At 36.2% G+C, this 21,861-nt stretch overlaps 1 long non-coding RNA gene across 1 annotated transcript; it reads left to right on the forward strand.

Moving 5' to 3' along the window:
* The first annotated feature begins 3,632 nt into the window (after positions 1-3,632).
* On the forward strand, positions 3,633-5,785 carry LOC138404361 (uncharacterized). Its single transcript, XR_011238347.1, has 3 exons — positions 3,633-3,878; positions 4,914-4,976; positions 5,582-5,785. It is a non-coding gene; the product is annotated as an uncharacterized lncRNA (long non-coding RNA).
* The last annotated feature ends 16,076 nt before the right edge of the window (positions 5,786-21,861 follow it).

Below are 21,861 nucleotides of genomic sequence, written 5' to 3' on the forward strand. Positions count from 1 at the left end.
CCAGACAGACAGACAGACAGACAGACAACAAAGTGATCCTATAAGGCCTTCGTTTTTCCTTTTGAGGTACGGAACCCTAAAAATGAATCGCTGAATGTGTTGCTGATCGCAAATCTCGAGAACAGCTGAACCGGTTTCGCTAATTCTTTTTTTATAATATTCCTTGAAGTAAGAGGATAGTTCTTACGGAGAGAAAAATTTAAAAAATTGTAAAGGTCTGTACGCACCTAAGCTGCGCTGCGCGTCACTGCACGTCGCGGCACAGAGCGTCAAAATATTATTTCTATCATTTTGTATAGCGCATATCGCACTAGAGCATTTTATTCAAATAAAGGTTACCTATCTATAATCTTTTTAAACCTAGAGACTGATCGTACTGTTATACCTACTGTTTATATGGTTTCATATAGTAGTGATTAATGGACTAAGAGCCAGGGCGTGCCAGACCTTCGTTATTTTATAAAAGCTGAGAGATTATCTGCGTATTTCCCCCAACACTGGGAGGAACGTTTGTTTGGATCATGGTGGCTTTGCCACAGAGTAGGATTTGCTTTGGGAGATAACAGGTAATAAAGCTGTGTAAAAAGCTTTCGTCAAATTATAAAGTTGATATTATGTGAAATGAGGGTACACCTACGTACGATATTGGTTGTGCAGACATTGTCACGGTTGCCCTATCGTCACGGTGCAATGGCAATGTTGTTGTTTTTTCGCCCTTTGAGGACGAGCAGTTTCCCACACGGATGCAACTTTGTCGGCGACATCAAAGGGATTAAACTGATATCAATGGTCCTACGCTACCGCGGCTCTTTGTCGGCTAAGCGGCTACATCATAGTGACAACGACACGTCGGGCGATCGTTGCCGATACAAAACGGATGTCAAACGAGCCGCCAGTGCGCTAACCGCCAGCCCCTGCCAGGACCTGTTCCGAGTCACGTGCTGTTTTTATCGGCAAAGAGGATTAATAGTAGGTGTAGGTACACGTATTTCGTATATAGTTTCTGCCTGCAAATTTGCCAAGGCTTTTTCGTTGTTTTCATCAATCCTAATTCAGGATAGCATGATAGCTTTCAAATTACCAAATGTATCTTATCTTGTCTGTGAGTTGTGAGTGTGACTATGATATTATTATACTTAGGTAGGGTAGGTATATATAAAATTTAAAATGTTAAATAATGCTACTAGATGGCATTAAACAGTCGCTTCAGTACTGAGAGAACATACGTATCACAAATTTCGTCACTGGCGGTAAGCGAAACCGTGGCCGAGTTGGTCAAGGCATCGCTCGGGCGCGAACCCAGAAGATGCAGGTTCGATTCCTGCCGGTTACGCAATTTTTGATAGGTAGGTAGGTATGTATTTAAAAATTATTTAAGTAGTAATTTCCTTGAAGTGTAGGTAAAACACTAAAAAATTATACAAAATATACCTACTATTTGATTCATTTTCACCCGAAGGGTGACAACTGCCAACGGGACCCCATTACTATAAGCCTCCGCTATCCACGCATCCATCCGTCTGTCTGTCGAGAGAGTTGTCATAGAATGCGTATTTCTAAAATTATATGGCTGCCATGAAAATAAAAGAAATAAAAAAGTGTTATTTTATATTTTTATTTCGGATGACGTCAAAATGACGTCATTTCGATGTTAATGAGACATGGTTCCAGCGCAATAAAAATTTGCGGAACTTATACGGAGTGAGTGTGTGAGTACGACATGCACTTGTTCGATTTTTTGGGGTTCCGTACCTCAAAAGGAAACAAAGGAACCCTAGGATCACTTCGTTGTCTGTCTGTTAGTCGGCCTATCCGTTTGTCGTGTCTGTCAAGAAAACCTATAGGGTAGGTACTTCCCGTTGACCTAGAAACATGAAAAGCAGGTAGGTAGGTCTTACTCTTATAGCAAAAGTAAAGGAAAAAATCCGAAAACCGTGAATTTGTAATTAGATCACAAGAAAAAAAAATTAAAATGTTTTCATAAACAAATACCTACCCTAATTAGTATTTTCAATTTTCAAAGTAACAAATATACCAAGTGGGGTATCATAATATTATGAAAGAGCTTAACCTGTAAGTACATTCTAAAACAGATTTTTATTTATTTTAAACTTATTTTAAAGCATACTTAATAATTTTTGATTTATCGTGCAAAACGTTGAACAAAAATAGGTAAGTACTTACGATAGTTTACGAATCGAAAAATCTGATGGTTAATTTTTTTTTTAAAGAATTTAGCCATGGTAAATGACTAATATTCCCCTATTTCCTCTCCAACTAAGCGTCAGGCTTGTGCTAGGAGTAGGTACGACAATAGTGCAACGGGCGGGGTTTGAACCGTCGACCAGCGACCTTTCGGTTTTCAGTCCACTCCTTTATAGGTTGAGCTATTGAGGCTTTAGAAGGCTAATAGAAGTTTATGTACCTACCTATATTTTAAGGAAAAAATAAAATCATCACTCTAACTACCTATCATAGTTTTTGTGATATTAACAATAAACCTCTACAAACAAAGTTTTTCGGCTCGTTAGCAAAAGTGATTCTTATCGTTTTTCTTCTTGTGTAGTACCTACGGAACCCTCGTTGCGCAAGTCCGACGCACTTTTTCTGTTATTCAAAACCGGTAATGGGTTTGCTTTTATCACATTAACCATAAAAGAAGAAGTAACTCTGCATGTATAGATAAAAGGCAAAACTTAAAATGTATCCAAAAATAGGGGCGTCGGCCCTCTCGGCCTGCGCCGGCACTCGGCAGTGATACTTATCTTGGCCCCTTTGATCTTCCCGCTACTACTTCGAGACCGCCTACGCCACATTGTCTCGGCGCGAGCTAAAGAATTTATTTGATTACCTCAGAATCTTTTTAGATTAACATTATATTATTTCCTTTTGTGGAATCATAGTAAACCTTCGGTCGGAGTTTAATATAAAAATTCGGAAATACCCCAAGACAGATCGCAATCCCCCCAATTCCAAGAAAAAGTAGGTAACCCAATTTTTCAACTAAAATTTAAAAAAACTACTTATCTATGAGTATCTCATGTAGTGTTTCTCAAAATATATTTTAATATGTAAAGAGAGGTAAATCATATAGGAACCTAAATGGACCTAATTAGAAAAATTGTTTATACCTATAATATGTATAATTTACCGAATTCCTGTCAAAATTACCCCAAGTCACCGTACCTACTATAGGTATAAGGTATACCTACTTACTTGCTCGATATACACCTACTTTATATTCGATGTTTAGTAAATCTCGCGTTGGTCACGCGAGGCCTTTGAGCGGCCAAGCGAGGCAGAAAGGCTGATAGCATCGCAGTCGACGTATCTACTCATGTGGCCGCGTGCAACGCGCCATCAAATTAATTACCTCTATATTTTATCCCTTTGTCGGCTACCGCTAGCAAGATCTGCCAATATAGCTGTTGCAGGTTTCGACCTCTAAGCACAGTACATTATAATTCAATGCCTCTAAGTACCTAGGTACATCTGTACTGCTAAGTCAATGTCGATAATATTAATGCAGCTGTCTTTTAAATCTGTGCCTTTAAAAAGCCGTTAAAAATTAAAAATTATTTTTTGAGCTATCGTCAAAACTAATGTCTGAAATATAGGGTCATTTGGCCGGTTTGGCGACCACAGCCTGTTCCCGACCATTTTTCAGAAAACAACCAAAAATAGTTGTAATAATAACGCAGCGATCGTTCATTTTGCTGCAAGAGCATGCTCTGTCCATCTCTTTCCCTCAAGTAAAATTTGGCTGACCCAGTATTTGTTAGTGTCTCTCAGTGAGTTGACGAATCTGAGACGGAGCGCATGTGTCGATTTTGGAGCAAAAAGTTAATAAAAAATTAGTGAGGAGGCAAACTTCAACAGTAAGTAAAACATGTTTTTAGTAAAGTTTGTGCATACTTATTGCACTTGAGGTGTTAGAGTATGATTGAAATATATCTTTGAGTCCATATTTGATTCAAAAAATGGTTTATTTAATATAAATAAGGGTGGTCGCCAATGGGCTGACTAAAACTTAGCTTCCTTCCGTTTACGAACACATGGTCGTAAAAGAGCGGTTTTCATCGAATCTTATTTCAGCTTTTCTAACATGCAGCTTTATATGGGTGTAAATGTTATTGTTTCTTGGCATCCTAATAAACATGCTTTATTTAGATGTCAGATTGCGACCAGCAAAATATAGATAAAACCTAGAAATCTAAATGTATTAAGATAGCTAAATACAAAGTGGTCGGGAACGGATCATCTGTCGACCACCAATTTTATTACATACAAAAGTCTCAGTTTTTTGCGGGCGTATACAGACTAGTTAACGACCACGTAGTTATTTTCATTAGTTTGACTACATTTTGGTGTTCGTATACAGACTAGTTAACGACCACGTAGTTATTTTCATTAGTTTGACTACATTTTGGTGGTCGTATACAGACTAGTTAACGACCACGTAGTTATTTTCATTAGTTTGACTACATTTTGGTGGTCGTATACAGACTAGTTAACGACCAAGTAGTTATTTTCATTAGTTTGACTACATTTTGGTGGTCGTATACCTACTGATTAGCTTGCGACTATAAGAACATCAATTTAATGTCTATATTTTGGCGATCGTTTATTGATTTAATCGCAACCAGAAATATTAATGTGATGTGGCAAAAGACCTAACTATGATCGAGAACCAACTTCTTTTCTCATACACAAATGTTTAGTGTTGTTCACGAAGATTTCTGACGATAAATTGAATTGAAACCTACTTTCTTTCTTTTATAAATAATTAAGTTCGGTATGGCCATATTATTTAAACAGTAATAAACTTATACTGTTTTCACAAAGATGTCTGACTGCGTACTAACGGGTTTGGTGCTTGGTATATGTTGCATGTGTTTTATTTCTATTTACAGATGGTTCCACCACCTAAACCGAAAAAAAATAAACAGAAAAAAGCAAACGATAAAGATAAGTTGGTATGATCTATTAAATTATTACCTAGCTTACAATAATATTATGACAATGAACCATTTTGATAGAAAGATATCAAGTCGGTATATATTACTTCTATATAGAAGTAAGATTATCAACATTTTGGTGGAGATCCGACTTCGTTGCTTATTTTTCGGCAAGGGTATGTCATGATTTCAAGAAAGTTCATCAAATAGCAGAAGCTTCTTATACGACAACTTCAGCCTCATTATTAAAATAACCACTGAAATCATTATTAAAGTATTCATAAAATAACCCACTTTTCATCAACAACTTCGTGAATATCCAAGTACCCTTAATTAACACTGTTTAGCAACGATGATTTTATGAGGTCTTATGTATAAAAATCACCAAAGGCATACATTATTTCATCACTTGTTGCAAATACCACTAACACGTTGATATTTTCTGTTTATAATATGTATATTGCATATTTTATATACAAGTTTTTTTATAACTTGCAAATACAACTAACATGGTTACATTTTCAATTTATTTTTGCAATTACTACTAATATTATATATATTACCACTAATATGATATTTTCTGTTTTTTTAATGTACTTACTTTAGTAAAATGTATTTTGCAGAAGGCGCGGGCGGTATCAAAAAAGTCTACCATACGTAGTCTTTTCAACTACAAGGAAGAAAATTTAATGAAAGCAATAGAAGACATACAAAACAAAAAAATGGGAATAAGAGAAGCCTGCCGGTTTTATGGGGTGCCAAAAACGACCGTTTATGATCGACTGTCGGGTAAAATAGCAGCGAGCAAAATGCCTAAAGTAGGCCCAGACCCTATATTAGGTCGCGAAATTGAAGAAAAGCTATCTAAATGGCTTATAAACATGGCTAAATGTGGGTTTCCACTAACTAAACAAGATCTAATAGAAAGTGTATCCAAAATCATTCGCGATTCTGGAATTAAAAACCCTTTTAAGGAGGGTAAGCCAGGTGATACTTGGTACCACAACTTCTTAAAACGACATCCCGAAATTAGTATTAGAGTACCAGAAGGCATTAACAATGCCCGAGCCGCAGTAACCGAGACCCGCATAAGGTCGTGGTTCAAGGAATTGAGAGATTATATGGCGTCTATTGCTGCTTTGGACATATTTGAAGAACCAGACAGGATATTTAACGGAGATGAAACCGGATTCTCTCTGTGCCCAAAGAGTGGTAAAGTTTTGGGACCTAGAGGATACAAAAACGTATATGTAATTAAACAAAATAATGAAAAAGAAAATATCACTGTATTGGTGGTATTTACAGCAAGTGGTAAATTATGCCCACCCCTTGTAATATTCCCCTACGTAAGACCTCCTAAGGCTATCATTGATAATATGCCAGAATCATGGGTACTTGGACGTTCCGAAAGTGGTTGGATGAAGAGCGAAGTCTTCTATGAATATGTATGTAATGATTTGAATGATTGGATAGCCAAAAGCGGTATCAAAAAGCCTGTGATTCTATTTATAGACGGGCACAAGTCTCATATGACATACTCATTGAGTGAGTTTTGTGACCAAAATGGCATAATATTATATGCCTTACCAGCTAACACAACGCATATGCTTCAGCCGGCTGACGTAAGCGTGTTTAGGCCGCTGAAGCAAAAGTGGAAAAATACTGTAAGGAATTGGCAGGTTCGCCCTGAGAACATTAACAAAACCATTACTAAACTTAATTTTTGTGAAATTCTTAAAGAGACTTTCACTTTAATTGACTTGGACGAGACCATCAAAAATGGGTTTCGAAAATGTGGGTTGTACCCCTTAAATGAAAATAACGTAGACTACACAAAATGTGTCAAGGACTTACAGAAACTAATAAGTCCAACATCAAATAGAGCAAAAACGGTGTATGCAAGAGATTTCGATGCAGCCTTGAAGGTTATATCATTAATCCAGACAGACTTGGCCAGTCGAAATATTGAAGTAACGCCTATTCTGGAAGAAATTGAGAAGGCTAGAGCAAAATTCATCGAAAATCGCCGTTCCAAGTCAAAGACGCCTCGAACATCTGCAACTTCTAATCAGAGTTCGAGCATACTTGAAGACCTCGTGACTGAAACGAACTGTGCAGTTACTCCAGACAATTTAAACTTTGATAAGCCTGGAATCGTGCCACAAACTACTGCTTGTTCCAGCCTGAATAATCCCTCTAATTTCAGCTCAAATATTGATATTTTTACACTACAAGCTCCAAGTTGCAACCCAAATATTGACACTATTACGCCACCAGCTCCTGCTTCATGTTCAAGCCCGAATATCAACATTTTGACCACAGAACTAATTACTGATGCTGCAAATATAAGTTTACCTCAACCTGGCTCATATATATCTTTAGACGATATATCGGTTTTGCCATTTTCTGAACTCGAAATATCACAAACACAAAATGACATGTCTTTTGATGATATCTTCGAAAAACATTTACATTTTCCGGAGCCACCAGCACCAAAAGATAAAAAGATTGGACCTAAATTACCTAGTGCAATTTCTTCTAAAGCTTGGAGAGCTTATTACCAAAAAAAAGACCAAGATAAAGAAAATTTAGAAATGGAAAAAAAACAAAAGCGACAATTAAAAGCAGAAGAAAAAGATAGGAAAGCTAAAGAAAAAGAGAAAAGAATAAAGAAAAAAAGGACAGTGGTGAAGAGCACCTCAAAAAAGGAGGTTTTGCAATGCAGCCAATGTTATGAAGACTTGATAAGCGACGTTGAGGATGATTCGGAAAAAAATATCGGCTGTGATAAATGCGTCCGCTGGTTCCATCTAAAATGTACAATGTTGGAACAAGTTCCATATATTGAAGCAGCAATATCGGATTACATATGCCCATTTTGTATGCAAGATAATAATAAGTAATTTATATAATAATATAATTTTTTATTATATTAATATTAATAATAATCATAATTAATTACTTTTGTCCATTATATTCTAATTTCGATAAAAAATTGTTGCTTAGTTATTTTTGATAACATATTGATTAATAATTTATAGAAGAAGTAAATAAACGTGATATTTAAAAAAAATCATAATTAATTATGTTTTCCCACTATCTATTTTCGATACGATATTATTACTTAGTTATTTTTGTTAGTTTTTTTGATAAACATATTGATTAATAATTAATAGAAGAAATAAATAAACGTGATATCAGAGAAAATATTGTTATTTTTATTTTTGACTTTAAGTAAATACATCGAAAGCTCCTTTTTCAGTGGCATTTAAATGGTCGTAAACTGACGAAAGTGTGGCCGTGAACTAACGAAGAATGGTCGTAAACTGAAAAAAACGCGCTTTTCGATAAATCGGAATATTGCTAATAATAGAGAAATTAAAATGCTTAAAACATATAGTGATTAATTTCTTTAATGCTTTTTTTATCGATTTAAGTTGTAATATCGGCTAAAAAGGTATATTTTGAAGAGCTACGTAACTTTAAAGACACCAAGTCGACTAACTGGTCGTGAAAGGGCCGAGTGACCCTAATGCTTCTTAGGTAGATCCAAGTTTTCGTTAGTTTTTTTTGGTTAGGTCCTATGTAAAATTGTGAAATTGGAATTGCTTCTACGTAGGTAGGTAGGTACCTAGCTAACTTTACCTCTACGGAGGCAATTCCATTTTCAACAGTTTCAGCAAGGTAGGTAGGTACTAGTGATGTGCCGGATCATTAAAAATGTAGATCTGCGGATACGGATACGGATACTGATCATTGGCGTCAAGATCCGTGGATAGGGATACGGATCTTAACTTTCTTACTCAATCAGTGTCAAAACAAAAGCAATTTTTTACTTTGTAGTGGTTTTGGAAGTCGGTTTTTTTTTTTGCTTAGAATTTAGTGAGACATGGGGCCGATTCTCTTGTACACAATCTCTAAACTAAACTAAATTAGCAGGTCTAAATCTAGTGCCATCCTTTTCCGCAAGCAACATTATGAAAGGGATAGCAATAGATTTAGGCGTGACATTTTAGTTTAGTTTAGAGATTGTGTACAATGGAATCAGCCACATTGAGCAGCAAAAATGTTTGTGTTTATTTGTTGTTTGTTGTGGAATTATTTAATAGTATTTTATTGCTACCTGATCACCTAAAAATAGAATTTAATCTATGTACCTATTAAAAATTAATAGGGTAAAAGATCCGTAAAAGATCCGCCAAAAAAGAAACGGATTCAGATACGGATCTTTTTTCTCCCGCGGATATCCGCGGATACGGATACGGATATCCGGAACATCTCTAGTAGGTACCTACTTTGTCCGAAAGAATCATTGATTTCTTTGCCACCAGGCAGTAGGTACACACAAAAAGTAGGTAGGTACATATAACCAACGAACTACGAAGGTACCTATGTAAATTGTGTTTATGAGTTTTTAATACCTACCTAGATAAGTACCTATAAGAAAATAAAAATTTATATTCAGCAATTTGCAGTAAGATATTTTGCATAAAAACGCACATATAGGTAACCTTTATGTCTTTCCTATATTCGGACATCAGCTGCTTATTTTAATTACGGAAAGACGCTGCAGGGTAGGTGCCTTTATTGCATATTGCATAAAATAGCTACTTACTTGAGAATTTAAAAGTGAAATGCCAAATTATTATTTTATAAGTTTTAAAATTATTTTATAATCATTGCATATATTATACCTATTAGGTACTTACCTCTATAAATACAGGGTGTAACGAACGCTAGCAAAAACTTAGCGTTATTGTTATACTTACCTACCTAAACACAATCCAATACCAATAACCATTTACCTAGCTAGGTACCTCATTCTGTAGTTTTAGTGATTTAGTATTTTTCAAACCCGCAATGCAAAATTTGGGTCAATGCCCGCCAAGTGGCCTACTTACGCAACTTTTGTTTACCTCTAGCTTCAGTCAGATGTTTAATTTGCAATATAATTATCGTAAACTTTTAGAAAATTATAGGATTTTTTAATATTTTTTTTGTGGTAAGTACCTACCTAGGTACCTAACTATCTTATCAGTAATCATCAGTACTATCACCTGTTTTTGTTTTCGCCAGCGTTCTGGTTACACCCTGTATATCTATATCTTCTAAAGGAGGGTAGGACATTTGTCAATCTGCTTGTGCAATGTGATGTGCGTGCATAGAATTAGGGTTGCCACTTTTTATAAAAAAATATTGTAAGTAGGTAGGTTATGCTTATGGTTTATTTTATTTCAGCCAATTTATAATGTAGGTACCTAGGTACTTAAATACTTACCTACCTACTTACGTTGATGAAGTCACTAACTAAAAATACTATATTTGGCCTATTTTGACTTTTCAACGTTTTATGACAAGGATTAGGTTGGTAGGTACTGTAGGTAGTAGGTACTTACCATAAAGCCAGGGGGACCATTTTCATCGATCTGTGATTTCAGCCACAGCACAGAATTAGTACCTAGGTACAGGTTAGTACATAGATAACAAATCATCGTTACAATACAGGTTAGTAGGTACATGTAAGGGGTAGGTAGTAGGTACCTACTTACCTAGGTACCTACTTCGTGCATTCGTTAATAATAATAGGCTATCTAGTAATGTAGTACCTACACGTAATATAGACAGAGCCTTGAACAATGTAGGTATAAATGTAGGTATAGGTAGAGGTAGGTATATTATACCTAGGTAGAGTTACAAAAAAACCGTCCAAAATTGACTATCTGGAGGCATGCCCTGCGGAGGCGGCAGCAGTCAAAGGCTCGAAGCGATCAAAGGCGCCGCCATCGAACGGCCTCGGCTTTGATCTTGCCGCTCAAAGTGCAAATTATGTTGTGAAGACAGTGAGTGGCGCGCCCACCGCCGAATATCACGACAACGTTAATTAATTCAATCCGAACTGCCGAATCCCGAAGAACTCAGTTTTCAACACAACAGTAGCGCAATACCTATCTTACAAGCTACAAGTTTACAAGATTTGAGAAACGTGGTAGGTAGGTACATACCTACCTAATAGTAAAAGAGCCCTTTTATTTTTGGGACCCCAAAACAATTTTTTTATAGGTTTGTTACATTTTATTATAATACTACCTAGTATAGGTAGGTAGGTATTTACCTTCGTTTAGAAAAAAATATGCTACGTAGGAGCAAAAATTAAGCTAGTAGCTTACGTAGGACCAAAGTTTTTAGTTTGGTCGTACCTAACTCCTCTCCTACGTTATGCGGAAGGAACACATTTCGAATAACGAAGCTCAGATATTTCGTCTAAGCAATTTACGGCCATTATACCTATACCTACGCTGGTCGTTTGTAAACAATAACCGGTCCAGCGATGGAGGTTCTCTTTGAGCGTATTTTGCGCGCACCGACGACGCCTGTGCCGCTGCGCCGATTCGAGTCAAGAAAACGAATCGAACCGTAAGTTGCCGTAGATTGTTGTATGGATATGGGGAAGACAGTGATATAAATGTTCCCCTAGATGGGGCGCTTCATAATAACATGTTCCAACGAACATCGGTGTCCATACTCCTGTCAATCACAATCCGCTTGACGCAGTCCATTTCTACCAACGCGAACGTAGATAAGTTAACTTAGAACAGACTATAAGTTTCCACTCATACCTATGTGTTGTTTTGTCGGTCTCAACGACAGAGACAATGCTCTACAAAACCGCTATCTATCTATAGAAAGCTAAGGGTAGATGTATATTATTTTTTGCCCTGAAGCACCGCATCTAGTCAGTGGAACATTAAATATCACTGGGGGAAGACGAGCGGGGCGCGGGACGATCGAGAATCGAGAGCCGCGTGCGTCGACCCTCGCGTCTTAGCGCTTTGATCTCACCGCGCACGTCGTCGACGGTACCGCAAAGGTTCGAGACTCCCGCTCTCCACTTACCATGCACACCTGCCGCTTTTTAGTGTAGGTACCCATGTACCCAAATGTATAATAAATAATCGAGCGCAACGGATTGCCAAGCAAATGCTTAATCATTTTGGATTTAACATGGCTGATGTCAATCATGCGTTCCGGCTATTATAACAGAAACTTACAATAGGCAAGTCCTAAGCTACCTAGGTACTGACAAACGTAACTCTGTTACTACCTACTAACTTGCCTACATAAATTTTTTAAGCATGCGTGTAGGTAGGAATTTAAACATAGATTAAGCTGTTTAGATTAAGCGTTATACATAGGTACCTTAGGTAGGTAAACTAAAATAAAATGGAATCTAAATAAGTTTAAGTAAAAGACAATGCGTGACAACGCGAGTTACTCGGAAGCGCTATTTCCGACATACTGAGAAACAAGTCCACATGCACAAGTTTACATCCAGTCAGAGGTGACAAAACACGCAATGATATAAATATTATCATTACAGTTATAGTAAAAATTGGCATGGGAGCCACAAATTGTGTAGTTTTGGCGAGATTTTTAAAGTTCGAAAACCAAGAAGTGCTTTCCGAAGGCTGACATCGTTAACGAGCTAGTGGACTGTGGAAATCACGGCACGGCTGCCTTCCATATTCAAATTACAGGTTTGAATTTGTACTGCATCGCACCGCAACACTGCGGGATTTGCCCGATCTTGAAGAGTCCACTTTCTACTAGCACAGAGTAGGTATATTGGTATCTTTCTAGGAAATTTTTATACTTACTATTCCACCTGCTTATTATTCTTTATAGAGAGAATCAGCGAGTGCCAGACCTAAATATTTATAAAAGCTGAAAGTTTATCTTCGTATTGTCCTCAACACTGAGAGCAACGTTTGGTTGGATGTTTGTTTGTATCATGGTGGCTTTGGGAGATAACAGGTAATAAAGGTGTAAAAAATCTTACATCAAAGTAGGTACCTATAAAGGTTTTTTTAATACTTTCTTCGGAATAGGATTAGAAATCATGTCATGCATTGCCAACAATTAGCCGTGGCATCCCGCAGCCAGACATCCTTAAACTTTTAAACTTTAACTATGGTCAACCCCCTTTAACCTAACCCAACTTTAGAATGTCGTAATCAGATTTCCTTCTGAACCACATTCGATGTAGGTAATCGCAAAATCCCAGAGACTGAAGAAGAGCACATAGGTTCTATTGGGTAATTTTATCTTAATATTATCAGGTGTTTCACTAGTCACTAAACTATGTTCAGTGTCTTATTATATTATCACTAGATTTGTTTAGTGAAATGGTCAAATTGAGTTGTCATTTTAACATCTCGCGGGGTTTGACCATATCCCTGAGGCTGAAAGATACGGCCAAGTTCCGGTTTATACAATTTCTCTGCGACATAATATTATATGTATAAATCTATACCTAGTTTAGTTAGCTCAATATTATTATTTCATAATTTAAAATAACACTAATACAATATCGCGCTACCACATAGATAGGTTGGTATATTATGTAGGTAAGTTTAACTAGGTGGTATAGATTTTTCGTTAATTTCCGCAAACAAATTGGGGGAGGTTTGGCAAGGGAGTTTCAATGGGCTTTCGGCGTGCGTTCGACTTCGGAAATCGAAATTGAATTACTTAGCTGAACGACTCCATTATAGGATTATACCTACCTAACTATAGTAGGTACGTTGGTTGATAAGTGTAAATAGAAATATCAGTTTTGTGAAAATTCCTGCGTTTTTGTGGATAACTCAAAACCTGTTTTTTGGAGTTAAGCGCTTTTTAGAAATAGGACGGCAAAATAGTAATTTAAAATATCCACTAAATATGGTTGGTTTAAAAATCAGTTTTCATAATAATTAAATACTTATCAATTTTTTCATCATCAACCTATGTATTATAAGTATATTGTACCTATCTAAATAAGTACCTACCTATTTAGTTTTAGTGTGTTGTGAGTCGTCGTTGTTTACTTCATTCAGAGCTACCCCTGGTGTTACACAGAACGCGTTAAGAGCCGGATCTCTTTATTTATTTTGTTTTCTTTCTGATGACAAGAGCGCCGCCACGCTATCGCTTTTTATCTATCAACTTGTGTAAATGAGCCGGGAATCATTGCTTTAAAGTAAATAAAGGAAGAAATATTATCAGCTAAGAGTAAACTTAGAAAGAATTATCATCGTTAAATGTAAATTGAAAAAAGAATTATCCTCCATAAATCCGTTGGGGCTTGGAGTTTTAGGAGCTACAGTTTATTATCAAAAACTGGTCAAGTGCATATCAGAACACGCAAAAGGCAGGGTTCCGTACCTATTCCTGCTTATAATAAACCACCTTACGAGTTATACGACGTTGACTCGATGAAGCCGATGTTCGTTTCCTCAACATCGACTTCTTATGACTTTCTTATCTTCGACATCAAGCTTCGTTTCCTCGACAACGACTTTCGTAACCCTGACGTCGACCTTCGTTACCACTGAACGTCGACGTTCACTTTCGTCAATCGAAGTTGACTATCGTTACCTCCAGTGGCGGATTTGCCCTAAGGCCCAGTAGGCCCGGGCCTAGGGCGGCCATTCCTAGCGATAAAAATTCACTGATGTTATGATAAAAGTTGGTAAATATGAGTGCTGAAAAGAGGGCGGCTGGTACCTACTTACTACATGACCTAGGGCGGCCAGGACTGGAAATCCGCCACTGGTTACCTCCAGTTACCTCAAAGTTGATTTTCGCATCCTCGGAATCGAATCTCGTCAACATTCATAATCTCTTTGTGAACCGTCATTTCCTTGACATCGACTTTCGTATCCTCAAGTTCGAACTTCGTTTCCTCGACGTCGACCATTGTTACCTAATACCTTGACATAGACCTTCGTGACTTCGAAGTTGACTTTCGTAACCTTGCATCGACTTAACCTTCGAAAACTATTTAATCCATAATAACTAATTATAAAATACCTCATAATTATAACAAGGTTCCACTCGAGAGGTGTACCGAAATTTTTTATTGACTCTCACTAAAAATGTTCAGGATATTTTTTCATAATTTGAAATGTAGCGTTGCGGTAACCCGTAACAAAAACAATGAGTTTCTATTTCGTGCCAAATTTCAACTTCGGACGGACAAAAGTAACTAATTATTATAATTATATACTTAGGTGGGTACCTCAGTATATTCCTTGTTTTGTTTTAGTTTTACTACAGAACCCAAAAAAACTACAAAAAATCTATGGCATAAGCACAACTAGCTAAGTAGGTAGGTACCTAAGTACTACTTAGTGCCCAAAGTAAAACGACTAACTTGCATAATTATAATCCACAATCCACATTCACATATTTTCGGCGTGATACCTACCTATTAGAAACGTGTTACAAACTTTTGGTCGGTATATAAAAATTCAGAACAAACACAAAAAGTGAGTTTATTTTGAATTTAGATGGATACTTGCCGACTTCTCATGCCGTCGTTACGGCGCCATAGGGTGGAAGGGAAGGCAAACCCTTAGCGAGTAATTGTATTTACCTAACTTTTCCACGAAATTAGGACCACAAGGGATATTTACACGTTACTTGTAAAAATACTTTTTGGGAGTGACGATGTTTTTTATCAAAGCAAGGCAATATCAAAAGTTTGTCCCCTTTGTATTTAAAAAGGATTTAAATTGGTTATTGCATAGGTAGCTATATCTTCTGGTAGAACTGAAGCTATGGAAGCATGCATGATTCCAATTCAATGCGCTTCGACAGACTGGCTCAATTTCCGATTCAATCGATCACAATTTAATCGAAATATACCTACCTACTTATAAAGAAATTGCAGCTGCTTTTGTTGGGCTGTTGTGAGTTGTGACAAGGGAATGTTGAGAACAGACGAGTTAACATGATCCCGTCAAAAAATCTTATCCTGTTCTTTATATTTTATTAGCGCCAACACACAATCACGTCCGGTTTTATGCGCCATAATAAATTCTGTCTAAATATTGACCTTTTTTAATTTCCTTTCTATTCTTTTGAACGGAAGAGGCGGTTTATTGTTGATGTGATGTGTAATCAATACGCAATGCATACCTTTCATACGGATACGTGAAACCCTATCAAAGCACTACTCGCCTTTTGTCTGCAACATTTCCTTTAGGGTAGATATTTTTATATTATTGAGTTAATATTTTTGTATCTGCGATAATACGGTATTTTACACCAAGCGAGAAAAAATCTAAAAATGTATACACAATTGATTTCAGTTTATAGGTAGGGTCATGTGTCCAACAATGGAACACTAAAAATTCAAAGACTCATACACCTTTTGCTTTTACAGATAGAAGTCCAATTTTTTACAGATGTATAGGCAATTTTATTGGTTATCAGATGCCATTTATAGTTTTTTTAATTAATGTGCAATCAATCAGCAATAAATAAAAAAATAAAAAATGGGAAATGTTTCATTGTGTCCACAGTAGTGTACGCAATGAAACACCACTAATTCAACAATGAAACATAATTATTCATAGTGTCTGCCTCATCTTATTTTGTGTCATTTTGGATTAATGTGGGTAAATGACAAAAAACGATTGAGTTCAATCCAAAAGGTTTTATTCTTAATTTCACTTTAATCAGTCTATCATTAACATAGTAGACCTTCAGTTTTTTGGCGTCCAGTAAAACGAGCACGTTATCACCTTCTTGGGCTTTAGTACGCGCCATCTTAAACGAAAAATAAATAAAGATCGATTAATGTTACCTAAGTAAAATAAAAGTAAAATATTCTTTATTGTAACCAAATTTACATACCTACAGAAATAAACCTACAATAAAGATGTTTGTACCTATTGTTATAACGTGTTATGGTACACAATGAAACGAGATAGTACACATTGAAACAGTGTTTCATTGTGTCCATTGTGCAACTGTTTCACTGTGGACTACCAAGGTTTTTTTTACTAAACTCAATTTTTTTCTCACTAAATTGTAACACTTTAACATATGATCTATTGCACGTCAATCTATGAAATATCTTTATTGTTAGGTAATCATGAAAAATATGAAATTTCCAATCACTATTTAATGAAAAATCTACAAAGAATGCAGAAAATACTTACTTTTTGTCGAAAATATTAAAAATACTCTGCAAATACGTCTGCTCCCACGCGACACCGATGCAAACTGGGGTAGGGCGGGGGGTCCACGAGAGTGCCCTAACGCAATATATTGCACAATCTGGCAACGCCGCATTTTAGAGATTTCACAGTGTTTTATTGTGTACCACTGTTTCATTGTTGGACATCTGACCCTAGGTACTTATAATGAATTTTATAATTCATTTTACAGATTTCACTTTTTTATCTGTTCTACAAATATCCAAAACGCATGATATCGTAGCCGCCATGTTAATTCCGACCGATTGACGTCACATAGTTTTAAACTAGGAAACTTGTGTGAACGGCTGTGAAAACTGCGCTGTCGCAACTCGCACCTCCCGCTGCAATTGGATTGGCCTCGTACTCTGGTCCTGAGACTGCCGTAAGTAATAGGTACCTATACGGAATACGGACTGACATGTTGGTGTTTTGGTAAGCCCTTCAGCACATTCAATCTGGCATCTCTGAAGCAACCTTAATACATCCCAAGTTTCTATTGAATCAAAGATCTTCTACGTCCACTAGCGTTAAGCAAAGTAGCCCATTAATTATAGGTACCTACACTTCAACCTTCTGTATAGTAATTAACTTGCCGTAGCGTGCATGTCGATGTGATCTATATGGTGCTATAAAGTCTTTTCTGGCTTGTTTAGGTGGCTGGAAGTCGTCAAACCTACAAGCAAGATGATTCGTAATGACTCTTGGGCTCAGCAGCGAGATGGGTCTATAATCTACAGTGATATATAATAAGTCTATGATAATAATCTATATGCACTGTACAAACCTACTAATTGTTCGACAAGGTGTACCACGCTTTTTATCCGACTGCGGCAAAGCCCCAAAGGAGTGTTATGTGTTGTGTATGTAATGATACGTCAATTATTAGCAGTCGGGCTTTTTTGTTTTTTTAATTAAGTACGTAATTTTATTGGAAAACAGAACCACCACGCTCTTGTGTATACTCTGGCGTTATACCCTCGCGAATGACGGAAACTTTCGGGAATTTTTCTACGTCTTAGTAAGTAGGTACGTCAGTATAAAAAGTGTTGGTTAATTTTTCGTAAGTACCTACCGACTAACGGTTGATTAATTCTTAGAATGTATCACAGTTGAATTTTAATGTTCATCACCTGAATCGAAAGTGAGAATTACTAAGTACCTACCTGCTGTACAAGTAAGTACTTGCTCATTATCGTCTAGATTCTAGATCAATAAATACCTATAGATATTCTTTCATTTTGTGTGCATTCATTTTGTTCTGGAATTCCAAAAACCTTCTGCACGAATAGTAAAAGGCGGCGTATTGTCAAATGAAACGAGACAGACGATAATGGAATTTCTGGGAACAACCCTTGTACTTGTGGGGTTTGCCGCGGTGTGGGGAGGGGGTAAAGGACGAGGTCTCGTCCATCCATCACTCCGCGGGGGTGCAATTAGACGAAGTATACCTATGTGCTGACACGCCGCGCCGTGCCGCCGCGCGTCCATCTCTAGATGCGGTTATGCCACTAATGAAAATGAAGAAACTATGAATATTTTAATGCATATTATTAAATTGTTAATTATTTATTTATCTGTCTCACCACCACATCGTAAAATTATTCTTCAAATCTTTCATCATTATCATCATGATCAACCCATCGCCGGTTCACTACAGAGCACGGGTCTCCTCTCAGAGTGAGAAGGGTTTTGGCCATAGTCTACCACGCTGGCCAAGTGTGGATTGGTAGACTTCACATACCTTTGAGAACAAAACCTGGGATGTCAAATGAAAGAGGAAAAAATTCTGAGTTCATAAATATAAATATAGTAGGTAGGTACTTACCTTAGATTAATTTCATCTAAGTATCGTACTACTATTATAATATACCAAAGGACAGAAATACAATTTTACTATATTTTAGCGTTTATTTTAAGAGGATCGTAGTCGGGTTTTAGTTTTGAACTTTATCTTGTGATAATGCTGAACTAATGGCAAATAACATACCTAAGTCATGTTATCTAGACATGGCAGGTTCTGATAAAAAAAATCATTTAGGTAGGTACCTATGTATAAAAAAAAATTAAAGATAACGTCAGTCGCGTGTCGGGTGAGAAGCGGACGGTGTACCTAGCTATACCGGCTGGCAGTGCGGTAGCAGCCGCCGATTATACATCGATAAGACACAAAAACAGCTTTTTGATTTATGAGGAGAGCTCGAGAGGCGGCTACTGGGCGCCGCGCCACGTTGTTCCCCGTTGCATTTTTGTGACGTCATCGTCCGCTCCAAGATTCTTTATTCGCGGATCTAATTTAATTCGACGCGACGTTCAACGAATAATTTACTCAATAGTTAGGTAGGTATGCAGGTACTGTACGTTCTCAATGCTGGAATACTACTTATTCAATATTGAGTAGGTATATAGTTACCTACTTACCTACCTATAATGGATTATGTTAGGTCAATTATTTTAAGTATGAGTAGAGCTGGTATTCGTAACTGTGATGTTGATAGGTAGAAGCACTAAGTTTGTACCTACCTATACTAGGTACCTATACAATGTATTTTTTTAAAGAAACAAAGCTGCATTCAAAGATTTTCTAAAATTCGCTAGTCTCACCTGGAAATTGAACCAGCTAAGAATTTAAGAAATTAACAGCAAAAATGCAGTTGTGTTTATTTTTAAAAATAAGGGATTGTGTTCGAGAGGATCAAAAGTTACGAAAAACATACTATTTTTAACCATCTGACAACACTGCATAGCTGGTGTCATGCTGTAAGCAGAGACAAGCACGTCTCCATACAAAGTACTCTGTGCACGTCTCTCTGGCTGTAAGTCAGTCGTCAGCTATCAGAAAGTGCTGCCATATGTGGTAGATTTCTACTAATTATTTGTTGGACAGATTTGACTCTATAGTTATTATTGTTTAGGGAAAACCTTGACTACTTAATTATCACGTAAACGTTTCAAATAGGTGGCAGTTTTTGGAATATTTAACTAATTCTGTGCGTTAGTGCCTCCCAATCCGGTTGGTCACCGTGGGAGGGCTAGACCAAAACCCACCAGTTTCAATTAAGAATAAAGAAAAATTTATAACAATAAAGTTAAAAGTTTTATAACAATATAGTCAATAAACTAGTGGAGGCCTTTACGCCTTAGAGGCGGACTGAAAAACAACAATTGACTTATATTTTAAAAAAGTAACTTAAGTTTATATTGCAAAGTGTTAAATTAATATAGTATTTAATCAAGAAGTTGTCAAAAAGAAATATTGTACCAAACATAGAATCTACACTAAACATTTTATTATAATCATACAAATATTTGTGTTATACCTACCTACTTACTTTACTTACTGAAATAAATGCACAAATCTTTTTTAAAATATCTGTGAAAATATAAAAATAGTTTAGATAAGTAATAATTTTTTATATAGTAGGCTTAAATGTAATGGGTAGGTATCTATTGTGTTAGAAATAAGTAAATAATTTTTTTTTTAATGTTGAAAATGTAAATTATTCTATAACCGCATAATTTAAGTTGTCTTCTAAAAACGTTAATACCTATGTCGTCCTAGATTCAAATATTATTTAATGTTCCTATATAAAATAGAATAATTTACGTCATCTAAATACATTGTTACAAGTTCAACTTATCTCATTGATTACAAAAGTTCTCTAATGTTTTGATGTACCTTCCTAGGTAACAATGAGGTAAAACGTCTATAAATCGTGTATACTTTATCTTGATTAGTTGTAAAATCACTGAAAGTTTAAAAATAAGGAAATAAGCATAGAACATAAATTTTGTTTCAACTAAGTAAAGTATGAAAAGTGTGAGTACCTAGCTACTAGAAAAATTTGATTCTGTGTATACCTACATATTTATATTTTTTCAGTTAATAAAAGGCTTATTTATTTATTTATTATTATTATTAATAATTTTGCAGATAAATTAAAAAAGTTGTTTTCTACAACAACGAAAAAATCACAGAAACTAAATTGTGTTGGGAATCATTTTACCGATTAACTTGTAACTTTTGATAATCTTAATAGGGAATCTCCATAGTTGTCAATATGGTCTCTGCGAATGCCAGTAAAATTATACTTACCACAAAATCCATACTATCCATGACCATACGTGTCTTAATATTTGTATTATAATTACTAATACCTAACTATGCGAAAGGGTGTCTGTCTGCAAGCTTTTTACAGCCCATCCGTTTAACTAATTTGATGAAATCGGGTCCAGATATAAGTAACCAGCTTGCATCCCGGGGATGGACATAGGCTACTTTTTATACTGGAAAATCGAAGAGTTCCCTTAGGACTTATAAAAACCTAAATCCACGTAAATGAAGTCGCGGACATCATCTAGGATTACTTAAATAAATAATACTTTGTCACATTAAATGAAACACATAACTACTTCCACATACGGTATTTGAGAACTAGTCAAATCAGTAACTTTTTATCAAACGTCAAAACGCGCGCTTAGTATGCGATATTCTATGACATACCGGTGTGTGACGTCACAATCATTTGACGTACTTTTTTTAGTTTACCTAATCGATAATTTAAAATGGTTATTACACTTAAATCCAACAAAGGACGTGGATTTTGAAAGACCCTCTATTTAATAATCACTGAGAAATAATTTATTTTTGATGTAGTCAAATACCCAATTGATACAACGTGTTTGTTATAAAAGTGTATATATATGGGGCGTGCGCTGCGCATTTAAATATTTCTATAGGACTTAATGCACTTGAGCTGCGCTGCGCGACGCGGCACATGTACCTAGTTTATATGACTTTGTATGGAGCAACGCGCACTTGAGTGACGTGGCGCTGCAAACATTGTTTAGCAAATTATGTGTTTGGACCTTTAGGC

This window comes from Maniola hyperantus, chromosome 2 (assembly GCF_902806685.2).
Source record: "Maniola hyperantus chromosome 2, iAphHyp1.2, whole genome shotgun sequence".
NCBI classification, from domain to species: Eukaryota; Metazoa; Arthropoda; class Insecta; order Lepidoptera; family Nymphalidae; genus Maniola; species Maniola hyperantus.